The following is a 24,286-nucleotide window of genomic DNA, read 5'->3' on the forward strand; positions in this document are numbered from 1 at the left end:
TCGCCTCGGATTCACTTCTCCGCACGTCCTACCTTCCAGAAAGTGGTCGCTTTTCTGTTCAGAGAGTTGTTGCTATTCCTTTCTTCGATCTCCCGTTGAGTTTGTAGGTGTTCAGAATGGTTTGATCCCTATCCAGCTGAATTCCTGAGAGGAGACGAAATCCAGGTCTCCTACTCCTCCGCCATCTTGCTCCGCCCCCCCAACAGAATATTCTTCTAAAAAGAAAAACTAAAAAGTCTAAATGTATACAGGATGTAGTCCAGTCATTTTCCTCTTTCATCTCAATAAGTCGGTAGTGAAGTAATTAAACACAGTTTGCATGATGTTGGACCTTACACAAAGAAAAACCATATTCTAATGAATTAATGAGACTGAAAAAAGGCTATGCTGATGTTTCATAGGATTCATTCAGTAGCATTCTAACAATTTTATAAACAGAATAATATTTAAATAATCAAAATCACTATGAATTTACATATTTTACTGGTATACAAAGCAAAGAATAATAAAAGTGGATATGGTACTCCTCTTATATAAGAATAGCAGCTAAATGTCCTTAATGAAACATTCTATTATTACAGGAAAGAAAGTTATTTATGGCTCTTCTAAAAAATCAATGCATTGATCAGCACTTGGCAAAATCATCAGTGCAAGAATCAATAATAGTTAATGCAATATAACACCAGATTACTATTTATTACATACATTTGATTATGAGTGAATTTTATGAATCAAGCAAGTCAATTATGGGGTTGGATTGAATTATTAATCCTTTCAGTTATAAATATCTGACTTCCTGAATGAGAGCAAAGGAAGAAAAGTTCATTGTTTACAGCTGAATTGCCAGATTATCAAATTTGGCAGACTCTATTTGATTTCCTATATATTTATTGTTAATTGCATGGGAATATGACTAGGAGATTGAGGTCAATGTCATACAACTGTGAAATAACAAGCTTCTGTAAGAATCATTTATTTGCCTTTATAAATAAGTCAACTTTCTTTATGAGCATAAATTCGTGAAATGATTAAAAATGTTATCAATTCACATTTTAGTTGCTAATCTGCAGCCATCATATCCATAAGCTATGAATTTTCAAAGGTATTATGACTTTCATTTCTTCCTTCACTTTCAGTATTAAGGATGATAACTAGCTTTCCCAGATACGAAATGCCACTGCTCCTTTCATTGTGATGGTTACAAAAATACTGATGCTCTTCATTTCTCTTCCATTTCCCTGTTCTTGAATCTGAGCACTGGTCTTAAGAGAAAGAGTGTGTCTTATCTTCAGCTTAGTCACAAATTCAGTTCTCACTTCTGAAATTAAATTATAATGCAATGTGCAGGTTGTATTTATTCAACATTGCTTTTAATTCACACCTACATAGAGGATTTCTTCTGTGAATTCCAAAGCAATATCCTTATGATATCATACTGGATAAAAATCTGAACTGGTGCTTCTCGACATCTCATGCAAGCAATATTTACCATAATTTCATGGGTAAGGGGACATTACACATTCTAGGCAAGGAAATGTCAAGTAGGTGAATTATAGTAGAAAAGGTGGATCAAGTGTAGTGCCCCAAGTAATGAGGCAGAGACCACAGAAATTCTGCATTCAGCAACTGGTGCCAGAGGTGTGGCTGAGAGACACCTGAGATATTTCACATTCAATGTTGCCTTGGACTGGAGACTGAGGAGTGACTAGGCAGGCAAGGAAAAAGACCAAGAAAGTGGTAAATTTCTAATGCATGGACCTTCACTAGTTATTGAAAGGAAATGTGCAGGCTTCAAAAACTTAAATGAATAAGCAAATCAAAAACAACCTTTAGTCAACATCACTGATGCATTTTGAAGTTTCCATGTAAAAAAGTGATCTTTCTTCTGGAAATAACAACCAGGTTTGTAGACATATGGCAGAACAGCAAGAAAAATACAAGTATCTAGAAGGAAATCTGTCAGTTATCCATGAAAATGCATCTATTTTAAAGATTCAGAGACATATTGTTGCTTAATAATGAGACTAAGTAAGAGAGCAAGATTTTGGGGGTTTCTAGAAAACTCCAATTTTTACAATAGGGGATTAGATATGTAAGGAAATGAATAATTATTGTGTAAACATACACACACAAAGCAAATTTCTATAACTGAATTTATATTCAGTGGGGTAAAAGCTGTATTTCTGTGGGGTCAAAGCTGTATTACTATCCAGAAACTAATAGCTTTATGGAATCAACAGGTCCTTCTTAATACCTTTTCATTTATTAATTAAGTAAATTTTTAAAGAATAAGAAGCTGTGTCATATAGAATTACTGAATTGGAACAATAGGTGAATGAGAAATTTCTGAGCTTTAACTCTAAAATATTATCAAAAATAACAATAGCGATTCTTACAAAAATCCAATGTCATTTTATTATACTCATTTTCAACAATGAATTGCTTTCTCTAAAGCCAGACTCTTACCCCAGAAATTAAGTTAAATTTTAATAATTCACCAAATGCTTTTTGAGGTAAGGTTTCCCAGTCCCCTTCTCAGTACTTTTCGAGTATACTGAAGAAGGGAACATTCTTCCACCCAGGAGTATTTGAAGTGGAGTTTTTCACTCCATAACTAAGAAAGTAAGTCTAGAAGTTGTTGTTGATTGTTTGATATTCTTATCAGGTACTTATATTGTGAAATGTGATCATGCAGGGTCAACTGGAAGGTTTCATCTGACATTGTTAGAAATCTGTTGTTAGCCCTGGGGTGCTACCTATTCCATGATGTTACCATGATGGCTTCTATTATTTTTCTCAGTGGTGTCAGCAAATAGAAACTCAATATTTATTTTTTTTATTCATCATTGGAATGTGCTTTCTTCTCAAGTGCAAAAATAAAGAAACACAAGATCACAGGAAACTGTTTCTGCAGATGAATCAATTATGTCCTGTTTTGATAGTTTTTGGTTTTGCTCTACTATGATAAGTGTTAAAATATTTTCTGTCATTTTTAGGGGCGCCTGGGTGGCTCAGTCTTTAAGCGTCTGTCTTCAGCTCAGGTCATGATCCCAGGGTCCTGGGATTGAGCCTCACATCAGGCTCCTTGCTCATCCGGGAGCCTGCTTCTCCCTCTCCTACTCCCCCTACTTGTGTTCCATCTCTAGCTGTCTCTCTCTCTCTCTGTCAAATAAATAAAATCTTAAAAAAATATATTTTCTGTCATTTTTATTTAATTGTTCTGGGTTTCTAACAAGTTCAGGTCATAACAGCCTTTTTATGGAAAAGATGGTGTTGTTAACTCACAGGCATAAATGAATGTTTCATAAAGTGATTTATTACTATATTCAGAATACTTTCTTGAGACTATTTGTATTAAAAACACTATAGATTTTTTTCTTCTGGCATAAAAGGAAATGATCCACATCGTACAAAAAAGTTCTTGGCCTCACAAAAGTCAAGTTCATACAAATTTTGCATTTTTTAATTACAAAAACCTGAGAGGAAAAACAGATCAACTGTTGAAGCAGAAAAAAATCCTAAAATTTAGCATCTGGGACACCTCCAATTAAGTCAGTGAACCAGTGCTTTCTATTTTGAACAGATGTTCCACACCTTTTCCAAGCACAGAACAGGTTTTTGTACCCACTTGGTCTATTTATATTGTACTTGGCTTGTCTTCAAACTTCTATTAAATGACAGATTTTGAACGAAAAGGGACATTTGATTATGCCAACACCATGAGCCATTATTTGTATACACATCACTTTGTTCATCAAAAAGCAAGCCCCTTACTAATTTAAGGAACTGGTATTTGAACCTGGAGATAAGTAAATTTTGCCTGATTTTTCTATGCAATAATGCCAGATTATCCACAATTAGAACAATTCCTGCAGATTAGCCATGGCAAATCTTATTTTTATATTATTATTATCCCTTCATTTACTCTTGCCTTTGTTTTCAACATGAAGACCACATTTGGCGTGAACATTATCATTTTTCATTCCTAAAAAATGTAGAAAAAGATCCTTACTTTTTAGGTACCAAAACAATAAAACAGCAAAACTGTTAGTAACCAGACTGATCTATACACTTGACTAGGAATTTTTAAGCCAGTAGACCACACATCTTGTGGGTTCAGGATTCTACCTACGTTTCTCTCCAAAATATTGATGCACAAGATAAAATGTCATCAAAATAAAAGAATCAGTGTGTTCCATCTTATAACCTTGTTATAAATAGTCTGTTGTGGAGTAGCCCTTTGTTTTCTCTGTTGTTACTCCTATCTTACCAATATATGACCTGGCTGAATTGCTACCCAGGATGAACTCTAGACACCTGCTCACATGTTTTAATTAGAGAAAATAATACTAAAAACACCTTGTGTTTCAAAGCATCTATTCTTACTCTGGGGTTACAAGGATTTTGACACTAAAAGTCAGAGTTATAAATGGAACCTGGAACCTGTCCTCCAGCACTTTCCACATCACTCCCCAAACACCTTAGTCCATCTACTACTGGCATCTTGCAAGCTGAGGAAAAGAGACATGAAGCTTCTATTCCTTGCAGGAAAAAACATGACAGAAATTTCTCTAGAGTATTTGGAGACCAGATGTTACTGCTGGGATTAGGAGGGTTCACCAGGATTTGGGAGCACTGGGATACAATGAACATTCTTAGGGAATAAATGTTAGATGGAGAAAACAAGGGGAAATTAAGTCAAATTTCAAGGTCACAGTTTTGCATGGCTGCCACTGGGCAGACTGAAAGAGTGACTGGATACTGAGAATAGGCAAAAACAAAAACAAAAACAAAACCCATATATTTACATAAACTGGTATCATAGTCTTCTCTGTCTAAGAGCTCCTAAATGAGAAATTTTGTTATTGAAACTCTAAAATCAGGGTCTTCTTACTCATAGCCCCTTCCTGGTTTCACTCAAAAAGAAATGTATCATTAGACTTAACTCTTCTGCAAATGCATTCACTCTCCTAATTTATTTTAGAATTACTTTCTTAATGTCCTCTAATAGTTACATAAAGTTTTAGGCATTTCAATGATAAATCACAGACCATAATAATGCTGTAGTCTCAGTTTCATCCACCTTGTCTCACCAATAGGTATTCAAGAAACTGAAGTTATATCATGTCTTGATCTGAAATGTTCTAGTCTGTTTGTCCCAATGGGTCTCCACCATCAGTTGTATACAGAAATAAACTGAAAAGATCGCCAAAGTACAGACTCTTCTGAAGACTTAACAATGAAGATTTAGCAACTTTTAATCTAGTCATAGTCCAAGGATGTGAATTTTAAAAAGCTTTCTGGTAATTATAAAATTTGAAAAACCCTACTTTAAAGAGACTAAAATGACATAATTTGTAAATAATCTTTGTAGTGTTTCAAAATTGTATGACTGAAAGAATATAACTGGATGTTTCAGATATAATTGATTACCTAATCTTGAGTAACTGTTGGGAAAAACTGTAAGTCTCTAAAATCATGAATTCTATGTCAAGGAACATGATGAAGAGACAAAATAGTAAATTTGATATTCATAGGTCATATGGCTACTATGGACCAACACCGTGCCAATAATTATGACTAGAGACAGAGTATCTTTAAAAAATCAAGGTAATGTTTGCATTTCATTTCCAATTATAATAATTTGTGAACTATGATAAATCAGTAAACAAGCTAATATACAGTGCAAAATATATCATTTTGTAGAATCTTGTGTAAAATAAAATAGTCTCAATTAGCCCCTAATAAACTTAGTATCTAGCACAGTGCCTAACATACTGTATACACTCCATACATTACATCATTAGTTTTTGATGTAGTGTTCATACATAAAAGAAACATGCCATGAAACTGTGCCAAGAACTCTGGAATGAGTTAATAACAATGAATTTTATTTTAACTATTTCCTACTGATAAAACTAATTTCAATCTTTACCTCTTAAAGTAGTAGAAACAACAGAAAATGAAATAATAAACATGTGTTTGTATTTTTCATATGAAAGCTAGTAATTAAAGTGTGTTGTTAATATATGTTTATTTTGGGAATCAGAAACTAAAAGTTGTGGCAGTATAGGTCCTTTCTATAAAGTTACAATTATACTTACTGAAAAACAGGAATACTGTATTTTTATTTATCTAAAAGCTGAAATTACTATATTAAAATAGAGGATCTTTTGGGGCACCTGGGTGGCTCAGATGGTTAAGTGTCTGCCTTTGGCTCAGGTCATGATCCTGGGGTCCTGGGATCAAGTCCCGCATCGGGCTCCCTGCTCAGCTAGGAGCCTGCTTTTCCTTCTCCCTCTACTGTTCCCCCTGTTTGTGCTCTCTCTGTCAAATAAATAAATAAAATCTTAAATAATATAAAATAAAATAAAAAAGGGATCTTTTAAAATCAAACAAATGAATATCTTTAACAATAGAATGGGATGAATATTATAATGGGTGGAAGATCTAAGGAGTATTTTCCACTGTACGTATCGCACAATTTTCCACCTTTATCACACATAAACATATCCTTAGTGATTTAATACAACATAAACATCACATGGAGAATCTTGCTAAAATGCTAGTTCTAATTCTATGAAGGAGGCTGGGATTCTACATTTCTAGAAAACTGACAGATGATACCGATGCCACTGGTCTGCCGACAACATCTTGAGTAGCAAGGATTTAATAATACACCTGGAAAAGGTATTGAATATGGACACTGGAAATTTGGATACAAAGTACAGATCTCTTATGATCTAACTGTGCGATCTGATGCGGTTTATTCACCAACTCTGGACATCTGTGTACTTAGCTATAAAACGGGGGTTGGGGAATGTCACCATGTTTTCTTACAGTTCTCGAAACTTAGATGTGTATAGCATTCTACTCCATTCTCTAAACATCCTATTATTTACTTTTGTTTTATTTCTCTTTACTCATTTTTTTACATTTTTTTTTCTTTATTATGTGATGTTAATCACCATACATTACATCATTAGTTTTTGATGTAGTGTTCATACATAAAAGAAACATGCCATGAAACTGTGCCAAGAACTCTGGAAGGACATTCTCTCTATAAAGTGCTGTGCCCATTCCTTGAAGAGCTGTGCAGAGATCCCCGCTGTCTAGACAAGACACCTCAGCCACCTGCGGCTTCCAACCTGGCTTCAAATGGCTTTAGTCTCAGAGAGGTGCTCAGCAGGCCGACTGGCTTTCAGCTTCCCCGTGCAGCTGTTCACAGTTGGTAATGAACAGAGTCAATAATCCCTCTCTCTGTTGTGTGTGTGTGTGTGTGTGTGTGTGTTTGTTTTTGTTTTTTGGGGTGTTTTTGTTTTTTTTTATAACACCCAGTTTCCACCAACACAATTCACCGGGTAACTGCGTAGAAGAGACATGTGCCATGCTGCATATTGCAATTCCAAAATCGTTGTGGCAAACCTTGACAGAACAGTAGTCACTAGGACACACAGAAAATAAATGCCATAAAAGATACTATATTAGTGTTTATCTATACAATTTATACATTTAGGAAAGCAGATGTAGTTTTCACACAAACAGTCATAGTTTTCCTGATTATTATTTAAAGTCACCCATACAAAATCATCTTTAACTGTGTTGAAGTATCCTCCATGAACACAACTGTGTTGTGTTTTTCTGCAACAAATCTCTTACGTGAAAAACAAGGCTTTATAATATATTATGAACAGAAAATTTATACAAATAATTCTCATGAATTGCAACAAGATATTCTGTAACAAAAGCATTTGATTAAAAAGAGGGTTCTGTCAGTTATGATTTCTCATTTAATAACAATAAAGCTGATAATGGTTAGAATAACAATATAATTAGACTTTTCTAAAATGATGCTTTGTGGAAATAAATTTCATTAACTAACAATATACAATGTGAATTGGGTATCTTGATTTTTATTCACTGTATATTTTTTCAGCTTCATCCATAATGGGTATCCTTACTCTTAATACTGAACAGATGGTAGCTACAATATGTTGTACACAGTGGGAAAGGTAACTAGGAATGAATAAAGCATAATTCTCCCCATTGTCCCCCTCCTTTCCAATATTTTATAATGTCCAGTTGAGATTCAAATTTGAGGAACCTCAAACAAAATTATCAGTATATCTCTGGCAATTTTTTTTCACATAAGACAATGATGGATATAATCTTTTATTCTAACACTAATCTATACAATTGAAATTTCAGTCATCAACAGTTGAAAATTTTAAAGTATTTTAAAATCAGCACTACAATACCAGTAAACAGGAAAGTGATTATCATATGGTGTATCTACAACGTCCTCTATAAATCCAAAGTGTCAGTAAATCCTGAGTAGGACTGTCAACAAGAACATTATGGAATACATTCCTGCATGAATGCAATCAAGGATGTTCAATAAAACTCTGTTGGGCTAGACCTATATTAAGAATGAAAGTTGGCAGGATGTCCAGCCACTGGCAAATGGCAAGGTGTAGTTTAATAACCACCTGCAGGCAGGATGGAGGAAATTCTTTGTGAATGCAATCTACTAGCAATTCAGGCAAAATGGCATTGCTGAGGGATTGTGGAAAGATATAGGGCTGGCAGGCCACTTGATATGTACTTCTCAAGAGACTTTTCCACTAAAGACATATGCAAAAACATCACCAAAAAAATATTGATAAGCACTGAGGAAAAAACCTCCCTTAACCAAATCAAAGGCTGGCATCAGGCACAGTTTTGCATCTAATTGCATATTTATTGCACTTCTCTTTTTTGGTGCAAGAAGGATCTAATCCATATATACTATATGTCAAAGATATGCATAAAATTATGTATAAATGGAAAGAATGAAAACCAGGGAAGTTTGTGCTACAGACTTTTCTTTTTTTTAAAATTTTATTATGTTATGTTAATCACGATATATTACATCATTAGTTTTTGATGTAGTGTTCCCTGATTCATTGTTTGCGTATAACACCTAGTGCTCCATGCAGTACGTGCCCTCTTTAATACCCATCACCAGCTAACCCATTCCCCCTCCCCCTCCCCTCTAGAACCCTCAGTTTGTTTCTCAGAGTCCATAGTCTCTCATGGTTCTTCTACAGACTTTTCTAAAGAAGACAGGCTAATATTTCAAATCAGTTAACATTTTAATTTTTCATATTTCATAAAGTGCTTTTATGTACTTACTTCATTGGGAGCACATATCAGTCCATATCTATGTAAGGTATACATTAGTTATAGATAAGAAATATGAGGCTAAAATCACATGACCACAACTTAAACTCAGATCATCTGCTTCCATCATATTATACACATTGCCTCTGAATACAATGATTCTAGAGGAGAGATATTGGCTTGCAGTTTAGTACAAGAAACAGGCAGAAGACAACCAAATGCTAAACTGAGACAGAAATGTTTTGTGAAAGAAAGAGCATCTCACCCACAGACTTGGATTTAGGGGCCTCAGATGGATGTGTGAGTGGGAGGGAGCGGGGGATGGGGAGAATCAGCAAAACCAGCAATATATTGCCCTCTCCAAGGAAGCTAATGGAGAAGACTCAACTGAAAGTAAAAGGTAAGGCACTTAGGTGTTTCAGTTGTTAAGCATCTACCTTCGGCTCAGGTCATGATCCTGGAGTCCCGGGATCGAGTCCCATATTGGGCTCCCTGCTTGGAAGGAAGCCTGCTTCTCCCTCTCCCACTCCCCCTGCTTGTGTTCCCTTTCTTGCTGTCTCTCTCTCTCTCTGTCAATAAACAAAATCTTTAAAAAAAAAAGGAAAGTAAAAGATATAAGTTGAGACTAAATCTGAAACTACAGTAAACAACCACAGACAACCTCTTGGGAAAAAAATTATCTATAAAAGATTTCTCCCTGTATCTTTTTTAATAGAACTATAGTTGACATACAATGTTATGTTAGTTTCAGGTGTACAACATAGTGATTCGACAATTCTATACATTACTCAATGTTTACTATGGTAAATGTGGTCACCATCTGTCACTATATTGGTGTAACTATTATGGAAAACAGTAAAGAGATTGCTCAAAAATTTAAAAATAGAAATACCATATGATCTAGTAATTCCACTACTGGGTATTTACCCAAAGAAAATGAAAGCACTAATTCAAAAAGATAATACTTTCCTGTTACAATAAAGCATTTCACTCTGTATTTTTGGCCAGTATTGTTGTTGGTGATTTCATTCAATGAGCGATATTAGAAAATATAGAGAAAGGCCTGTGCATAGAAAGCACAGAATGTGAGTAAGGTAATATGAGTAACCAGTGACAGAGTAAAGGAACCTGTTTGAAATACTGCTGATATTTTTGCCAGTCCTTCCGTGTGCACCCCTATATGTGATAGCATCACTTTCTTTTTTCTTTTTTGTTTTACTGAAGTATAGTTGACACACAATGTTACATTAGTTTCAGGTATACAGCATAGTGATTCCACAAGTCTATACTTTACCCTGAGCTCACTGCCAGTGGAGCTACCATCTGTCATCATACAGCACTGTTACAATACCAGTGACTATTTTTCCTAGCAGCATCACTTTGTTATCCAGATAGAGCAGAGACATGCTTTTATGGAAGAGATGTAGAATATGGCTGGGTTTTTAAAGACTAATACAATTCAAATAGCTGCAAGGGAGTAAGAATGGCAAAGCCATACCAATGAGATAAAAGATTTCAGTATAGTCACAGAGGTTAAAACATCTAAGATGTGTTTCTGGAAAAGTAAGTAGACTGGGTTGAATACAGAAAAAAAAAAAAATGGGTGTGGGGAATTAGTGGGGAAAAAGATGGCCAGACAAGTTGGGCCCAATGAGAGAAGGTTTTAAAGACCTGCAAGGAAAAGAAGATGTCACAGAGAAATGACTGGTCTGGATACTATAGATTATTTAATGCAGCTAATATATGGAGAAATATAAGGAATTATCTCTGGAGTTGAAACCAGTGAATATAGTCAGTAAGAGTTACTATGCTCCTTAAGAAAAAATTGATATCAAATACACAGAGGAAATCATTTTTTTAAGATTTATTTATGTATTTGCGAGAGAGGGTGAGAGTGCATGTGCATGCACGCATGTAGGAGCAGATGGAGGGGTAGGGGGAGAGGGAATGGGAGAGAGAGAATCTCAAGCAGACTCCCTGCTGAGCGTGGAGCCCCATGTAGTGCTCAATCTCATGACCCTGAGATTGTGACCTGGGCCCAAATCGAGAGTCGATGCTTAACTGACTGAGCTCCCCAAGCACCTCCAAATACATAGAGGAAATCTTAATGCATAGAGTATTGTTTAACATTTCAAGTATAAAATAAAATGGCAAATAGGTATCCCATGATAGTGAAGTTTTTGTAAGAAAAATAGGAGACTATGAATTGTAGAGTACATTAATGATGTATTTTCTCAAAGATATAATTTTCCTATTATTTCTCTTTTATAAAAATGTAAAAGAGATCATTAAGGGGATATGGAAAAGCTAATTGTCACACATAAGTACATGAATATGCATTCACTTATTCTCTTTATGATTTTATTTAGTTCTTTTTGCACGAGAGAAAGCATAAGCTGGGGGAGGGGCAGATGGAGAAGGAGAGGCAGACTCCCCGCTGAGCAGGGAGCCTGATGTGGGGCTCGATCCCAGGACCTTGAGATCATGACCTGAGCTGAAGGCAGACGCTTAACCGACTGAGCCGCCCAGGCACCCCAAGATTCACTTATTCTTACTAGTCTTCTCATTTGAAAATTTTCCAGCTATTTCCTCATTTTATTTCCCATACTGAAAACCAGCAATCACTGTTAAGACCACTCTTTTTGTGTTGTGGCCTGCAGGCTCTGGAGCCAGAATGCAGTGATTTCACTGATTTCAAGTGACTCCACTGTTAAATGACCAAGAGCACATTTTTAAAACTCCCTGACTTCAGTGTTTTCATCTGTTAAGAGGAAGTAATAATAATACTGGTGTGCAAATCGTCCCCACAGTGCCTTGGGCCAAGGTTTCAACAGACCTCACCAAAATGCCGTCTCAAATGGAGCACGCCGTGGAAACCATGATGTTCACGTTTCACAAGTTTGCTGGGGATAAAGGCTACTTAACAAAGGAGGACCTGAGAGTACTCATGGAAAAGGAGTTCCCTGGATTTTTGGAAAATCAAAAAGACCCTCTGGCCGTGGACAAAATAATGAAGGACCTGGACCAGTGCCCAGATGGCAAGGTGGGCTTCCAGAGCTTCTTCTCGCTAATTGCTGGGCTCACCATCGCATGCAATGACTATTTTGTAATACACATGAAGCAGAAGGGAAAGAAGTAGGCAACATCGAGCAACACTCCCGCCCACCCAATGAGAGTTTTCCTGAAGGGTCTCTTTAGGAATCTGTCCCACAGCTTCCCCCTGTATAAAGGATTCCATGAGCAGATGGGGACCCTCAGAAATGTACAAATAAAATCCAACCCCCATTTGAGAAGCGAGAAAGAGAAGTCAGATAAGCTTTTGATTTTTATATTGCTTGCACCCTCTTGCCCTCAATAAACAAATTCCTTTTTTAGTTCCTCACTTGAAAAAAAAAAATAATACTGGTGTGTGTATATATAGATATACATGCACATTTAAAGGAGACAGAAGTTTATTGATTACACCACAAGGGAACAGTAGGCAGGACAGCAGAGGAGAGACTATCTGCCTACCCTGGTATCTATCTTTAGAGTTGTGAGGATTCAGTGAATTCATAATATAAATTACTTAGAACACCACCTGGTATAGACTAAATATTTATTAAAGATTTATTATTTTTCAGACATCGATTATGTTTTCATTCTCCAAGAACAATTATGAAACATAATTTGAGAGAAAACCTAGTCAAAAATAACAATTTTATGATACCTAAGAGTAGATGCCCTCATTCTTACAGTTATTCTACTAACATTTATTGAGTTGCTACTCAGTCAGACATTGTTCTAGGTATTGAGAATGTTATCGTGTACTAAAAGGAGTCAGTGAGTGGTAATTACTCTGAAATTAAGAAAACACGAAATGAATGTTTAGAGGATGAGGGAGGGTGTCTTAATTTACAGAAGTACCAAAGAAATATGAAGAAAGACCTACATATAACAGTGGCAGTCAGGCTGAAACCTGAGTGACGTGAGAGACACAACTATGGAAAGATCAGCTAGGGAGAAGGGGTGGCATTCCAAGCAAAGGGGATCACAAATTTTAAAATCCCTGAAAGAGGAATATGATTTTCACCTTCTCTTAGCAAGAAGACCATTCTGCTGGAGCAGAATGATCTAAAGGTTAAAAGGAAGTGGTAGGAAAGAGAAGAGAAAGGTGATGGGGTAGTTATGTACAGCCCAATGGAACAGGGAAAACTTTGGTGCAGTATGTGTAAAGAATGAGAGAAGAGAGGAATCATGTATGATACCAAAATATTTACTCTAATTATGACATATGCAAAATATATCAATAATTGTAAAATAATACTGAAAAATATAAGAAAAGATATGGTATATTCTCCATAAATTCCAAACAGTTCTAACCTAACTCCACAAATGTTATCCTTAAAACGTAGTAAGCTGGTTCCTTTTTTAAATGCGAAGTAAATAGCTAATAACAGCAAAGAAAATCTCAAATAATAGAACAACTTTAAAGGAAACAGCTTATCAGATAGAATACCTTGTTTTGAACTTACAATTCTTTTGAAAAGCATGGCATTTGCTTAATGGAACAGAAAGGAAATACTAGATCCTCTTCCTGTTTCAGAGGAAAAGTCTGCATTATTCCATGAATTGTGCTGAAAGAGATGGCTACCCCTTATGATCAAAGAAAATTTAGATGGCTCCCTAACATTCAACAGAATAAACAGTGACACATAGGTGAAAGCAAAACTAAACCTACAGAAAGAAATATGGGGGGACATTTTAACAATCTCAATGGAGGGAATTCTTAAGAGGGAAAAAAGACATCATAAACAAATTGAAAGCAAAAGACACAAAAAGGAGGAACTGTAAAGCCTATAGACAACAAAGGGTTACTGTCCAGAAAATAACAATAGCTTGCAAAATGAATAAATAAATAAATAAATAAATAAATAAATAAATAAATAAATAACTTGCAAATCAGAAAGAAAAAATCACACATCTCAACTAAAATAAATGTAAAAAGTACAGACCATGAGATTCTCAAGAGTAAGAAATCAAAAGGTCAAGAAATACATTACAGGATGTTTGGTCTCATGAGTCTTCAGGTAAAAATAAAATGGTAATAACAATGGGATGCTATTTCACATTCATAAGATGATAAAACTTTTATAAGTCTGATAATAACAAGCATTGGTAAAGATGTGGGAGATGGGAACTCATTTATATTCATGAAGCTTAGGTAAAGTGTTATGAATTTCTAGACAAGTTGAAGATATGCATGTCCTACAATCTAGATATTCTATAACAAGGAATTTAAACTCCAAAAATTCTAACACATGTACACAGGAGACATGTACAAAGACTTCTTAGAAAAATAGTATAAAAATTTTACCTTTTCTGTGGCTAATGATTTTCGTAGCAAATGACTAAATAAATGTGCAGGACACACATGATAGCATTCTGAGTCAGAATCTACATAAAACATGATGGAAATTTTTATATGCACATATATACATATATATATAAATTTATTTTACATATACATATATACATTATATATTTATTTTTATAAAATAAAAAAATAAGTAAGTCATCTGCAAAGGAATCAGAATCAGGCTGGCCTCAGGCTTCTCATGAAGCAGTGAGAGTGATGATTTTATGTTCTGAGAGTAAATTACCCTCAACCTAGAATCCTATATTTGACAAAAATATTAATCAAATGTTATGTGGAATATTCAAGGACTCAAAAAATTTACCTCCTTCACATCAAGTTTTGGACATAACCTAATGACCCACAACCAAACAGAAACTTAAAGAAAAACATGGAATTAAAAAAAATAAATAAAATAAAAATTAAAAAAAAAAACATTCCACAATGTTAAATGAGAAAATCACATTACAAAATGACAAGTACATCATCATACTATTTATTATTTTAAAACAGAATATTTAATATTTGTTTTTTGAAATAAATATTCAATAAAATATGTAAAAATTAGCTATGATATGCAACTTTTTTTTAACGTAAAAGTTAACTCTGGGAGTTAACTCTGGGAGCAAGCACTGAAAGAAGGATGAGGGTGTTGAGATGAAGACAATGTTTTATTTCTTTCAATAAGGGAATGATGTGAAGTAAATAAAGCATAATGTTAACATCTGTTTAATCTTAGTTATGGCCCATGCGAGTCAGTGATGTAATCTTTGTAAAGTTTCAGATGCTTTATAATTAAAAATTTTTAAAGTGGATGTTAAAACATCTTTGGCTGCATAAACACTGGAAGCGTATTACATGAGAGCTATGTCAAAGTATTTTATACTGCTGTTCATCTAACTATTATGGTCACATCTCGATAGGAAATACTTCCTTTTAAGTAAAAGCAGCCCAGAGTTTTCCCCCCCTTAGTTACCTGTATCAATGCAAAGAAAAGCAGGATGTCTTTTCCACATTAATTTTTAAAACATATGTCTTCTGGGTAGACAATTGTAGCTCCAAATTAAACAGATGGCTACCAAAGGGATTTTTCCCAATCCTAATAACAGAAGACAATCCTAAAACAAAGATATGTAACTTAAATTGGCAAAAAGAAAATCTATTAAAATTTTTAAAAAAACAGCATTCCTAGTCTAAGGCTGTCTCTATAATTTATCCTATATACAAGGCAGAAAACTAAAAGGAAGTCAGACACCTCATTTTCCCTGAATTCTGAATGTAACTAATCAACACACTTTGATTTCCTGTCATCATTCCCTAAAGGTTTGCCAATCTCTTTGTTTTCCTTCATTTCCACTGTTCTGGTCCTAATTCAGACCACTACCTCTGACAGGATCACTGAACTCTCTTCCTAAGTGATCTTATTGACTCGAGTTTTTACAAACCAATCACTTCTCATACTTCGGTCAGAGTCTTTCTCCCCTGCCCTGCAGCACAGCATCTCTGGCTCCTCATTACCTGATCCTTAGCTTCCTCCTGAGCCATGTCTCACCGTTCACTTGGACCTTCCTGATGCGCTCTTGTCTGCCCATCAGTATTTTTGCTCCAGCTATTTTTCTCTGCCAGGAATGCCCTTCCTGCCTTCGTTTGCTTGCCAATTTTTTTTTTTCCTGAACCTCATTCATAGAACTTCCATTTCTTCTAGGAAAACCTTCTAAACGCTTAGGCTGAGCTAAGTGCCTACAGAGCTTTCCAAATTCTAAGATACAATACATACAGGTGGCGCCTGTGACTCCCACCTCCTGGTATTCACGCCTCTGTGTAACCCTCTCCCTCTGAGTGTGGTGCAACTTGTGACCTGCCTCTAATTAATGGAATACAGCAAAGGTGATGGAAGGTCACTCCCATAATCATGTTTTATGTACGAGATTCTGTCTTGCTGGCAGATTTACTTTATCTCCATTATTACCTTTCAAGAAGTATGCCATGGAGTAAATGGCCATGTTGGAGTAACCCACTTGAGAAGGAACTCCATGCGTCCTCTAGAAGCTCAGGGCTGTCAGGAGTAAAAAACTGAAACCCTCAGCCCTATGACCAAAGGAAACAAATTCTGCCACAGCCTGAGGACTCTTGGAAGTTGATCTTTCCCTAATGGAGCCTCTGATGATACTGCACACTTAGCCAGCACCTGGAATATAGCCTGGTGAGACCCTGAAGCAGAAAACCCAGATAAGCAGTTTACAGACTTCCCACTAGAGAAACAGTAACACAGCACAGTTGTACCTACAGATGTAGTAGTATACATCACTTAAGCTACTACACGTGTGGCAATTTGTTACCGCTGAAGATAAACTGAGGCATATTAAAATTTTTACGAGTTTATTTGAGCAAAAATCAATTCAAATTGGCAAGTGCAAAACTGGAAGTGGTTAGGACTGCTCCACAGACTGAAGCCAGGGGAGACATTTATATATAAAGACAAAACGCGGAAATGTGAGGAAATTATTTGATTGGCTAAAGCTTAAAACCTAGCTGGCTGTTAGTAACTGGTTGTCCTTGGGTTTCAACTTTGTAACCTTGAGGCATTTACAGGGTTGGGTTTTGGTTTGCTTACAAAGGCTGCCGCAGCATTAGACCCACCTCAGTCTAATGGCCTCCTTTTTCATTAATTTCACATTACACAGCCACAGATAATATACTATGTTATGAAGAAGTTCTAATTTCGTCGGTCTCTCGGATTAACTAACCCCAAAGACTACTTGAGATGAACTCCAAGCACAGTTCCTGACACGTAGCTGGCTTGTAATTATTGCTCATTGACTTGAAAAGTAGATTTCATGTGAAAGTTGAAATCCAAATCATTACAACAAAATTTCAGTCTTTGAATATCCTTTCATTTATCCAAGAAGACTGAAGAGAGGAATATTTTTTCAGTCTTCCAGATCACTGTGTGACCTACTCAATTTAAATGAAATCGCCTCTGGAAAGCCTCTCTTCTATTCTTTCATAACATTCTACTCGTGTCTCTTTCTGCAATGTGTATATGAATCTCGTAATATGTTTCCTATCTTTCCCAATATACTTTGATGTTTTCAACTAGATATTTAGTCTTTCTAGCCCCAGTTCTTAATGTAGTAGAGATGTCCCTAACTTGTATTCAACTTACAATTTTCCAACTTTACGATATTGCAAAAGCAATCCACATTCAGTAGAAGCCATACTTCAAATTTTGAATTTTGGTCTTTTTCCTGGGCTAGCAATATGCCCCATGATACTCCCTCGGGATGTGGGACAGCGGCAGGGAGACCCAGCTCCCAGTCAGCCACAGGATCATGAGGATAAACAACCGATACGCTTACAATCATTCTGTACTCATACATTCAGTTTTTCACTTTCAGTACAGTATTTAATAAATTACATGATATACTCAGCACTTTAATATTAAAGGGGCTTTGTTAGGTGGTTTTGCCCAACTGTAGGCTAATGTAAGTGTTTGAGCATATTTATGGTAAGCTAGACTAAGCTATGTTGTTATGTAGGTTAAAAGTATTAAACTCACTTTTGACTCATGATATTTTCCAACTTACAGTGGGTTTGTCACCACATAACCCTGTAGTAAATTGAGGAAGATCTATATTTAGTACATATTTTGAGCTTGATAATGCTAAAAAAAATAAAATAAGTGACTGGAAGCTGATTAGATTTCTGGCTCTCTATCCCAAAAATTATATTAGTTTCTGGCTTTTCAGGGACACAAAACCACCCTGACTCTCAGGCATGTCAATAGACTCAAAAAAAGGATATTCCCTGGAAGTTTGCTAAAAATTGTACTCTAAAATGTCTGGATTCTCGTTCTACATAATTTCATTAATAATAATACATAATTATTCCCAGTCTTCATATTTCTGCCCCTTACAAAACCCTTTCTAGGGTTCATACTGCTAGCCCCTTTTTCCACTTCTACTGGAATACTTGTATTATGTTCATTTGAATTGGCATAAAAAAAATTTAAGATGAGGGCGCCTGGGTGGCTCAGTCATTACGTGTCTACCTTCGGCTCAGGTCATGATCCCAGGGTCCTGGGATCGAGCCCCACATCAGGATCTCTGCTTGGCGGGAAGCTTGCTTCTCCCTCTCCCACTCCTCCTGCTTGTGTTCCTTCTCTCCCTGTCTTTCTCTCTGTCAAATAAATAAATAAATAAAATCTTTAAAACAAATTTAAGATGAATGAAATATCAAATAATCACATTTTATGTGAGGTAAGGCAATATCTTTTTTCTCTTCTTGGAAAATATATTCTTGGAAATCATAAAAGATGAAATAGCTTATTTTCTATAATAATACACATTATATTAGTTAATTTAATTATTAATATTAATTGATTTAATGATATGGTAATGAATTGTTATTAAGATAGTTCAGCAAAAATACTTTGTATTTAAAAAAAAAAAAAATTCCTCATGCATCTCTATGTTGTGGCCATAATCCCAGGACCATCCCTTTTACTTGATAATTGCAGTAAGATTTTTCACAGTACACAGATTTGGGAAAGAGAGATGATCAGAATCTCCTGATGGCCTTATTGTAAACTGAAGTAAACACAGAGTTATCCTGACCTTATTTGATTCTTAACTTTAAGTTGATTAAGGCACACTGAAATATGTAACAGTATCCCAGTCAATTTGCTATAAACTTGAAATCATTGTCTTGACATCTTTACATTGAAAATTAAATTGATTGGAAATGTTATGAAATTGATGTAGTGCTATAAAGGTCAAATTTCATTTTGTCCAAAATTAGTATAATTAAAAGTACCAACAAGTATACTGATGTAAAAATCTTCATTCTTGAAGAATGACTGTGTAAAAAAATTAGAAGTCCATTTTTCAGAGATTTCATATAAAACATAATATTACCATTCATTTTCAAATGTGGTAAGACAATTCTCATTAGCAGTGAAGTTCTTTTTTTTTTGAAGGTGTAACAATGAAATTAAAACAAGGCAGTATTACGTAATGTCATTCAACTATAATTAAATTCATTATAACTTTATTATAGTCCTCATTAAAAATTAAACTGCAAAACCCTGGACCAACCAAAATCAGAACTTGAGTGGAAGCCATTTTCTCCCACCCCTGCCCCACACATGGGAACACTTTATTTGAACAACAATGAACAATCATAGAAGAAAAACGATGACTGTATTTTTTCAGAGAGCATTCTGTCTCAGAAATATTCTTTTTTTCAAGATAAACCACTGAAAATTATAAGAACTTCTCTAACTGGCCTTTCATTGACAAGCCAGTTGTTGAAAGCCATGGTGAGCTTGGGCATCATGTTTGAAGGTGGCAGAACATCTCTCAGACTGAGTTTCTAAATAACAGAATGGAGAGAGCACCATCTCCCTCAGCTGCACACCCTAGATCACAAGGTGAGTAAGTAACAAAATTCATAGTGCATCAGGCTGCTGAGTTTTGGGAGTAGTATGTTGTAGCAATGGGCAAGACTGTGCATTTCTACTGGCTTCCAATCATAACATTTATTAGTATACACAGGCTACATGACAAAGCTTCTAACTTCTATTACTCATCTGAGAATCAAGGCTTTCTCTACTCCAGTGAAGTTGACCAGTGCCCTATTCTCATGTCCATCCCTTCCCACATCCTACTCCACAGGAGGACATTCTTTCAAAATAGATCCCTACTTTAATTTGGAAACACATATCTAGAGACTCTTGTTATTGTGCTTGGAGTGGGTTAAATTATAGACCCCCAAAAGGTATGACTACATCTTAATCTCCAGGACCTGTGATTATTACTTGACATGGCAAAAAAGTGAAAATTAGCTTATATTTCAAAAGATGTGATTAAAGATCTTCGAAGGAGGAGTTTATCCTGGATCATCCAGATGGTCTCTAAATGCAATCACAAATATACTTTTTTTTTTTTAAAGATTTTATTTATTTACTTTTGTAAGAGAGAGTCAGAGGGAGAGAGAGAGAGATTGAGCATGAGTGTGGGGAGGGGCAGAGGGAGAAGCAGACTCCCTGCTGAGCAGGGAGCCCAGTCCGGGACTCAATCCCAGGACCCTGGGATCATGACCTAAATCAAAGACAGACAGCAGACGCTTAACTGGCTGAGCTCCTCAGGCACCCACAAATATCTTTTTTTTTTTTAAGATTTATTTATTCATTTGAGAGAGAGAGAGAATGAGTGGGGGTAGGGGCAGGAGGAGAGAATCTTCAAGCAGACTCCTCGCTGAGTGCGGGGCCCAACTCCGGGCTCAATCTCAGGACCCATGAGATCATGGCCTGAGCCAAAACCAAGAGTCAGAAGCTTAACCGACTGAGCCACCCAGGCAGCTCTAATAAATATTCTTATAATAGATAGGCAGAGGGAGTTTGGAACAGACACACACAGAGGAGAAGACTCAATGTGGCCTCCGAGGCAGAGACTAGATGTGGGAGGGATGTGGCCACATGTCAAGCAAGAAGCTGCAAGAAGCAAGAAGTGGCTTCATCACTAGAGACTTCAGAGGGAGTGCACACAGCTAACACCTTAATTTTAGACTTCTGGCCTCTAAAATTGTTAGAGAATAAATTTCAGTGGCTTTAAGCCACCCAATTTGTGTACGTTGTTACAGTAGCCACAGGAAACAAGCACAGTGTTCTCATCTGTGAAGACTGAGTCTCTAGGGATGGTGTCTCTAACTCTTTGCGCCACTGCACATTGAGATTTGGACTTTTCATGACCCAAGTCATACTTCAAGCCAGCAAGATGCCTTCAACATAACAGATACTGTTATCATACTCTGGTGGTACAAAAATGAATACCACTCAACTATGCTTTTGCAGAACTCAGAGTCCAAAGAGGAGGCAGCAGACACATACATGATAGTACAAAGTCATATGTGACTAAAAATTTGCTACATGACATGTAGGGTATTTATTTAAATACTCTAAATATTTGATCATTCCACTTGAGACACCTCCGTCTTCAGTGCTCTTTCCTGAATGTGACAAATACCCCACCTCAGAGATTTTGCATCTGCCATGTAGCTGTCCCACCCCACCGGTCTCCTAAAGTTTTTGCACAATGTCACTTTTTCAGCTAATCTTTCATGGAACAAGCTATGTAAAACTGCATTTGTCCTTCCTTGGTCCTTTGGAAATGTTTATCCTCTTTCCCTGCTTTGTTACTATTATTTTTTCATAACACTCATCATCAACTAACTATATATATACATAATTTTCTAATTTTATAATGTATAAAAATAATATATGGTGTACACACACACATATACTATATATATATATATACACATGTATATATATAATAACTCATTTATGTATTCATTTCCTGTATTCTCCAAGGCAAGGGCAAGGATCATTTTGCCAATTTTGTCCACTGTTACATCTCTAGCACTTACAATCATTTCTGTCACAAAGATATTCACCAAGTAGGAGTTATTTTCAACTAACACTTTGGTTGTGTTTATTTAAAAAAAAAAATCCTAGTTAAATGAACTCCTTCAAGTTCGGAATAAATTCACATCACCTTACAGTAATATCCTGTTTCTGAGATAGGGTAAACTAGATAAGCATTGTTTAAAATGAATGTGAATGAGCTAATTCTTAAATTATCATTATTTGTGAAATTCTAATATATACAAAAATAGCTTAAAGAAAACAATGGAAGACACAATATTGCCCTGGTAGCTTAAGGCCAAAAAGTTGCAAATGGCTAGGGAGACTACTTCAAGTCAGCCTTTTAAAAGGGCTCTCTGCTCAGCAGGAAGCCTGCTTCTCCCTTTCCCACTCCCCCTGCTTGTTTCTGCTCTTGCTAACTCTCTCTGTCAAATAAATAAATAAAATCTTTTAAAATATAAATAAATAAATAAATAAATAAATAAAATGTCAGGGTCAACAGAAATGCAGCTCAGTGGTTATGATATTGAAGTGAAATTCAGCCTTTTCTTATAGTCTGCAACACTGTAACAAGAGCATTTTACTGACATGGTGCCATCCTACATTCTTCAGAACTGCAAATCTACTCTCAACAGTAGCCAAGAAAAAGAATTACTATGAAGCACTGTCCAGGAATGGAAAACAAAACAAAACAAAACAAAACAAAACAAAACCTGTTTCAAAGACCGTTTCCATTACCAACATTCTGAACTTGGTGTTTCTTCATATCTGTATGTTAATTGAGTTAATTTTCTCTACTTTCCTATCTCCTCTCTCTATAAATATTGTTTATATACCTATAAATTCCTTATGCTCCTCATGCTACTGGATCTTAAACACTTTTAAACAATTAGTATTAAATTAGTATTAAATTTAAATTAGTATTTAAATAATGAAATAAGTAATTTGAAGTTCTGGATCAGGTAAATAAAAATGATTTTGTACCTTAAGAAGATAAAGAATTTTTAAAAAGTTAAATAAGGTTTTCATAAGTCTTCTCTAATATCATTTAACTTGTTAAATGTGAGGCATAATATATAATTTAATAGTTAGCATTTAAAAGAGGTCTATATTAAATAGTAAGGTACAATATCATCAGCAACTAATAACAATAAATTTCAAATAAGAAAAATGAATAGCGAAGTCATACAACCAATGTACAAAGAACTGAGCTCTGTTTAATCTATTCCCATGGTCCTGGTCTGAACACCAGCAGGAGGGGTAGTTAGTCCCTTAGTACCATGCCCCCCCACATACACACACCCCTCCCCCATAATATTCTGGGGTGATCCAAAAAAGAGGATTCAGAGGCAAAATAAAATTAATAATTTAAACATATAACTCAACTAATGTATCAGTCTAAAAGGAGGAATGCACAAAAAATAGATTTAAGAGCAAATGTGTCACTATTTTATAAATGCCTTAGCCAACATATTTAACAATAAACATTTTTATTAGCTTTAGTTTGTGCAAGCTGCATTTTTAAAAGGTAAAATACACTGCTCTCAAGTTTTAGTACCTATGATTTGCTTTCTGGAGTTTATTATACAGGATGAACTCTTTTTACAAACATATACAAAAGAATTGTTAAAAATTAATTGCAATAGGAGGTGTCAATGATAAAGTATTATAGAACAATAACTTTTCAAAAAGGTGGCTGTGATTGAATTTAAAGTACATATTATTGTTATTAGGCATAGTAGCAGTAAGTAAAGGGCAGCTTATTAACTATTTTTATATAAGAATAGGGTTTCCTATACTAATCATTCAGTTATTGGCCCAGTCCCATGAGAAAGGACAATGGAAAGCCAGTGTGGATAAATATGCCACATCTAATTAATCTTCACATAAAACACACACATACATACACACATTCATACTGTGAAACTGTAAATTAAATCACTGCTAACTAAGTGTCATGAACACTAAATATTTCAAGCATTAAAAATATTTTTAAAAACTTAAGAAAACTGTACTATTATGCAGAATTTTAATCCAGCTTTTCTTTCGAAGGAAAAACAAATGCAACAGTCTTGATTCCCTCTTTTAATTTCTCCCTTGTGTTTTCTAAATAAATATAGAGAGAGTTTGGAAGCTTCAGGGAGATTTATAGTTTAAGATAGTAGGAATGGGCCATCAGAGTTTTTGTTTTTTATTTTAATGAAGGATTCCACTACATGGATTAAGTAAAAGCAGTTGAAATATCCTAGAAAAACAGCTGTGTCAAGTGGCATTCCAAAGCTCCTGTTGAAACTGAGACAACC

The 24,286-nt window shown here is 35.4% G+C and overlaps 1 protein-coding gene and 1 pseudogene across 2 annotated transcripts in view; one reads left to right on the top strand and one right to left on the bottom strand.

The window, feature by feature from the left end:
• GALNTL6 (polypeptide N-acetylgalactosaminyltransferase like 6) overlaps nt 1-24,286 on the bottom strand; it is a 956,008-nt gene that overhangs the window by 879,975 nt on the left and 51,747 nt on the right. The gene's annotated exons all lie outside the window — the stretch shown is intronic.
• LOC102726679 (protein S100-A10 pseudogene) lies at nt 11,990-12,317 on the top strand (annotated as a pseudogene).

Source organism: Leptonychotes weddellii, chromosome 2 (genome assembly GCF_054177405.1).
Source record: "Leptonychotes weddellii isolate Sample4059 chromosome 2, ASM5417740v2, whole genome shotgun sequence".
NCBI lineage: Eukaryota > Metazoa > Chordata > Mammalia > Carnivora > Phocidae > Leptonychotes > Leptonychotes weddellii.